At 45.3% G+C, this 6,466-nt stretch overlaps 1 long non-coding RNA gene across 1 annotated transcript in view; it reads left to right on the plus strand.

Annotated features, from left to right (window-relative positions):
* The first annotated feature begins 2,792 nt into the window (after positions 1–2,792).
* The window catches only part of LOC107699199 (uncharacterized), a 23,623-nt gene continuing 19,949 nt past the window's right edge, over positions 2,793–6,466 (plus strand). Inside the window, exon 1 of the long non-coding RNA XR_001635430.1 lies at positions 2,793–2,860. This is a non-coding gene — a long non-coding RNA (uncharacterized LOC107699199). The remainder of the gene's footprint in view (positions 2,861–6,466) is intronic.

Below are 6,466 nucleotides of genomic sequence, written 5' to 3' on the forward strand. Positions count from 1 at the left end.
TGGTTTCATCTGGCCAGAGGAGAACTGGCCCCCCGACTGAGCCTGTTTTCTCCCAAGGTTTTTTCTCCATTCTGTCACCGATGGAGTTTTGGTTCCTTGCCGCTGTCGCCACTGGCTTGCTTAGTTGGGAACACTTCATTTCCAGCAATATCATTGACTTGATTGCACAGATACTATTTAAACTGAACTGAGCTGGATGATGACATCACTGAATTCAATGATGAACTGCCTTTAACTGAAAAATGAGTGTTTACTATTGTCACTTTGCATTATTGACACACTATTTTCCTAATTAATGCTGTACAGTTGCTTTGACACAATCTGTATTGTTAAAAGCGCTACATAAATAAAGGTGACTTGACTTGACTTGACTTGACAGAGTATTTCTTAAATATAACTGAAAAAATTGTGTCTGGTTGGTCCAGACGCTACAAATATCCCCTCTTTCGAACATTGTTGTCCGTCGAATAGACAACAGCGAGCGACGTCAAAGGTGCAGAACAATCAGGCATCCACCTGCCACTCATGGCTGGGAGACAGTGGTGACTCTCTGGCTGTTGTTGCCTCCAGGAGTGGTTGTGGTGCCGTGGTGGATGCTGTCAAGTGGGGTGCTGTGGTGATGTTAGCTGTAGCAAGGTGCGGGTCCTCGAGCTTGAGCAGGTGTCGAGGCAGTGTCACCTGTCGTCCTGAAGTGAGTTGGTCTGAGTCAGATGGTTGTTTGTAGGTGTTGTTTGCCAGTAGGCTATCCGTGGTACCCGCGGTGTGGAACAGCCGGGTTGGACTCTCACTGGTGAGAGTGCAGGTGGTTCCTGTGGTTGCAGGGAATTGTTATGGAGATTTTGTAGTGTGAAGAGAGTTTCAACACTGACCAATGATGGTGCCAGGAGGGCAGCAGGTGGTTGTTAGCCCTCTGTGTAGCTCGAACGTCACTAGAAATCTGTTTGCGGTGTCGCTTTGCTCTTGTAGCGGCACCGACTTGAGCTTGCCTGAGTTGTGTTGGTAGAGGTTTCGCTGTTTGGCATGTGGGCCCGTTGATCCATCCAACGTTGTCTGGCTGCTTCTGGGGTGTCGACTGGTTTTAACGGATGCTCCTCCCTTGGAGGGGTCTGATGCTGTGTTGCGTAAGGCAAGGAGTCAGAAGTTTGTCCTTTCCAGTACTCCTCAGTTGAGTTTTGTTCAAGGAGCTCTTTTGCTAGTGTCAGCAGCTCCTGTAACTCAGAAGTAGCACACGGTCCATCTGTCCGTGTGCAGCATCCGTTTGGCACCTGTGTGAAGGGTGTGGAGGAGGATGTTGTGGTGACTGCTGTTGGACATACCGTGGTGTTCGCAGGATGAGGATGGCCTTTTCCATGGATTCTTCCTGTGGTTGGTCTGGAACCTGGGTCTGTTGCCATGGTGACGACTCTGTCCTCCACTGGCTAGTGGCTTTCTGTAGAAGGGCCTTGCATTGTGGCAATGCTGGGTGCCTTCTGGTGCCTGCTTTGGATTCTGGGATGTGCAGTTCAAAATCAGTGGGGTCTTACAAATACCTTTGGTGGAGGTCTTGTGCTTGTTAAAGGCCTTCTGTGTCAGGTCACGCAGTTGTTGAATAGGCATTGTGCGGCAGGCCATAATGCCTAAATGGTGACTTACAATAGGATGGAGGTTTCGGAGGAAAAGGCTCTTGAAGCCGGTGTCCTCCTCCATCCCAGGGTAATTGCGAGCTCCGAAGTAAGCTCGTTGAAGTCTGTGGTAGTAAGCATGGGGAATTTCATGCCGGCCCTGTTTGGTGTCTAGGGCAGCGATCAGTCTGTGTTCAGACTCTGGGTCTGAGAATTCCTTTATGATGGTTTGTTTAAGCTACTGGTGAGGCCACTCTCAGGATCAGCTCCTTTAATGTCCTCAGGATCTCTGTTGCTGAGCAAGGACTTGGATTTCAGCTCGGGCTGCTTGCAGGTGGCATTCACAGGCGTTGTTTCGGTTCGCCTGAAGCTGACTTGTGAAGGGTCAAGCAGAATGCTTTGGCTCCCCCCTTTGTATCTCTGTACAGGGGTGAGGGTGTTTGCACTGCTGGCTGTGTGACATGCAGCAGGTTGTCTTTTACTTGAGTCCATGTGCAGTCGGTATGACTGTTTCAATTCTTTCTGAACCATGTCAAGCTCCTCTTTAATGTTGCAGAATTGCTTCAGCTCTGGCTGCATGCAGATGGCCTTCTAAGGCCTTATCTCTAGTGTCTCTCTCATTTTGTTTTTAACAGCGACTTTTTGTGGAACAGTTCTCTTTCCAAGTCTTGTCTGGTGGCTTTTCCAAGCTGCTCTCGGTGTCCAGCAGATGTTAGAGCCTCCTGAAGACTGGTGATTTGTAATTTACCTCCTGTCTGAGGCCTTTGAGGGTGTGGGCCAAGGAGCAGATGATGCTGGTCAGCTCTTGGTTGTCCAGGCTTGGTGGCAGGTGTCCACTTGTGTCGCAGTCTCGCTGTTCCTTTCTCTGCCGTTGCAGGTCATTGGCTGCTTTGGGCTGAAGGATGTCCATCACAGTGCTCTGCTGGGTTTCCAGGTGGTCCTAGTGAGCTGGCAGGGCTGGATGTCTGTGGAATGTCTGCGACATACTGGCACACTTGTGGGAACACCAGAGAGAGAGAGGCAGAAGGCAAATGCAAGTACGTACAGAGGTGTTAAGCTATCTGTATGGGGAACGGCTGTGTAGGCTGTGTAATGTGTGAATAGCTGGTCAGGGGCAGCTAGTGAGGTAGGGTGCTATGTTTTTGTGTTCATGAACACAAAGAGATAGTTTGAGTAACTTTGTTGACAAAGCAGGGGTCAGCTAAGGACCGGGCTATACATGTGGTCAAACTATTACTCAAAGCACTGATGGTTCACAGGTTTGGTCACTATGAAGGTATCAGATCAAACAAAACTGAAATAAAAACAGAAAGAGACAGAGAGAGAATGAAGGGCTTGCCTTATTTAGTTTAAGCTAGGAGATACAACTAGGCAGTTGTCACTTGTTAAAAGGAATGCTGCAGCAAGGTCATAAACTTAGGACACTAGGAAGTGTTTCTAGTCTTCTCGGGCCTGTAGCATAATGCATGGTAACTGTACCTTATGTAATAGGCCTGGTGCTGAGGAGTAAGGAGGGGTATAGCAGAGACAGGAATTAAGGCTACTAATAACCTGTACGGCTCATTAAGGATACAACAGTTGCTAGAACTGCTATAATCCTATACCTTGAGGGAAGATGGTGATGGTCAAACAAACTAAAATAAGGTCAAAGTAAAACGAAAAGGTCCTAATAGCTGTAGGAAACTAAATGGAAAAATAAATAAATTGATTTAATTAAAGCTCAGATTTAATTAAAGCTCAGATTTAATTAAAATCAACTTAGCTGAATTAGTACATTCAAGCTAAACAAAGGTAAATTAATTAAATAAAATCAAAGAGAAGAATAAAGTCAAAATAAAAATAACACAAATAAAACCAAAGTATTTGAGGAGGGGCCAACCTAACTGAGCCTAAACAGAAGGTGATAGCACAAACAGGAAGTGAAACCAAGAGTGAGGGGGGGGGGAGAGACAGGAGGAGTGGTTCAAACTTTACACTCACACCTATCTAAGTGTTAGTCAGATGCTAACAGCTAGCAGTTGAGGTAAAGGGCTTAGCTTAGCCTGTATGGCTGCTAAAGAGTTAGCGCTGGCTACACGCAGTTCTTTGTTTACACAAAGGTCTGTGACGTGTGTGATGTTATCAGATTGAACCGGAAGAGCCTGCATATGTCTATGATCTATAATCAGACTCAAACTCATCTCGGTTCAACGATTAATAAATATTTAGTTCTTGTTGTTGTGGTTGACAGTCTTTAGCATTAGCAGCATGCCAGAGGATGCCAGCTGCATGGATGTTGGCTCCTCCACCTCATTCATTTATTAACACTATTCACACATGGATAGCCATAGACAAATGGCTATGCGATGGCGCCGCAGACGGCAGCCTCAGTGTTTGGCTCTCCAGTGTTTGTACTGTTTTTGTTAGTTTTTCCTGTTTTTTTGTTTCTCAAACAAGATCAGTTTTACCAGGGATGAACTGCTGAACATTTGGCAGAACACACCACAGAATCTTCTACCGGATTTCGATTATTCGGACGTTTTGCTGAATGTTGTAGTTGGCGGAGCAGCGGCGCTGATCAAGCGCTTCAGGACGCGCAGACGGGGTAAGACAGTCTTCATGTGCTCGTGAAGCTCAGGAAGCGCGGATTCAGAACCGCGCTGCCTAGCATCCATCTGGCGAATCTCCGCTCTCTACCCAACAAAACGGACGAACTTCTTCTGCTCTCCCGGACAAATAAGGATTTTTCACACTCTGCTGCTCTGTGTTTCACGGAAACCTGGCTGAATGACACCATTCCAGACAACTGCCCGGCTTTCAGCTGTTTAGAGAAGACCGCGACGCAGAATCAACGGGCAAATTGCGCGGCGGCGGGACATGTTTTTACATCAACGAAAGGTGGTGTACAGATGTTACAGCGTTAAAGAAGATGTGCTGTTCCGATCTAGAAGTGCTTTTCATTAACTGTAAGCCGTTCTATTCGCCGCGGGAGTTTTGCTCGTTCATTCTCGTAAGTGTGTACATTCCTCCGCAAGCACACCAGCTCTCTGTCCCTAGCTCTATCTATGGATCACCAGCTTTCTGGCAGCTAGGCAACAGCTAGTGAGAATTGGTAAATTCATATCCAACAGCCGCACCACCAGCACTGGCACCCCTCAGGGTTGCGTCCTCTCCCCACTGCTCTTCTCCCTCTACACCAACGACTGCACCTCTAAAGACCCCTCTGCAAAACAGTGGAGATGATCGTGGACTTCAGGAGGAACCCCCCTGCACTCCCCCCACTCACCTTCATGGACAGCACTGTGGCTGCAGTGGAGTCATTCAAATTCCTGGGCACCACCATCTCTCAGGACCTGAAGTGGGACACTCACATTGACTCCACTGTTAAAAAGGCCCAGCAGAGGTTGTACTTCCTTCGCCATCTTTCAACCTGCCACAGGAGCTGCTGAAGCAGTTCTACTCAGCCGTCATCGAGTCTGTTCTGTGCACTTCAATAACTGTCTGGCAGACAGTTACAGATCTCTGTGCACTAGAACATCTAGGCATAAAAGTTTTTCCCCCCATGCCATCTCCAGCTTAAACCGCTAAAGCCTAGTTCACACTACATGATTTAAAACGTGGGCAGATCGCTGTGCTGTTCAGACTACATGACTTGCTGTCTGTCTTGGAAGTCGTTGTGGTGTTCACATTACGCGACACTACATAAATGATCCGCAACAGGGCTCCACACAATACACGAGCTGACAACAACTCTGTCACCCAATGACTCTACACGGTCCCCAAACCAAGTTTTGTCATGAAAACACACGTGAGAAGTGGAACTGGAATGACGCAAAACAACAAGTGAAACAGGATTTGTTTATTTGAAAATGGACGTAGAAAAGAAATTAGTGCTGCAAGCTGTTTGCGTGATGATCTGTTTTTAAAAATTTGCTCCATTTCTTGTGTCCAAACTTTTCTTAAAGCCGTGTTGCTGCTTCTGTTTTGCTTCCGCTGATCTCAACCCATGCCTTGCTCTCAGAGCCATTCTATCTATAACACACCTGTACATACAATTTATTCTTTTTTTGTGGTTTATATGTATGCATGTGTATTTTATTCACATCTTATTTTTATTATCTGTGTGTTGTTGTTGTTGTCTCCTACTGGAAGCTTGTGACACTATAACAAATTCCTTGTATGTGCAAACATACTTGGCAATAAAGCTCTTTCTGATTCTGATTCTGATTCTGATTCACTACAAAACCCTTAATGTCAATCAAATACTAGCTGATAAGAGGTTGCTCTTTTATAGCTTAGAAGATTTCATGGATCTCATGCATATCTTTTGTTGTTGGTGTTTCATTCAAGTACAGTATCAACAATGTTTTGGACAAAGTTTTTGTCAAATTCCCTCTCAAATGTTCCAACTTTGTTATCTAAAAGAGTCTGCTAGGCACAGTTTGAGACACTGTTGGAAACTCGTTTGAAACGTGACAGGAGGCACATTTGGAGGATTTATTTATTTATTGCTTTTGTTTATTTTTTGTTGGGCACAGATGCTTTATCTGTTCTATTCTGTGGACTAAAAGATCCAGTTAGATAGAATGTACATCCTGACCTCTGTGAGAATAAACAGCATCACTCTGTCTGTCTTACACTGAATAATAAATGATATTCTGTTAATGTGTGTGAGGTGCCATAAACCCTTGAAGTTATGTTAAGGGATAACCTCACTTTGCTCCATGTCATATTGTAGTTATCAGTTCCTTGTGATCAAAGTAAGCATGATTGATTAGTTCTTTCTTAAAGGGGTCATATGATGCTGCTAAAAAGAACATTATTTTGTGTATTTGGTGTAATGAAATGTGTTTATGCGGTTTAAAGTTCAAAAAACACATTATTTT

This window comes from Sinocyclocheilus anshuiensis, unplaced genomic scaffold (assembly GCF_001515605.1).
Source record: "Sinocyclocheilus anshuiensis isolate Anshui unplaced genomic scaffold, SAMN03320099.WGS_v1.1 scaffold851, whole genome shotgun sequence".
Classification (NCBI taxonomy): domain Eukaryota; kingdom Metazoa; phylum Chordata; class Actinopteri; order Cypriniformes; family Cyprinidae; genus Sinocyclocheilus; species Sinocyclocheilus anshuiensis.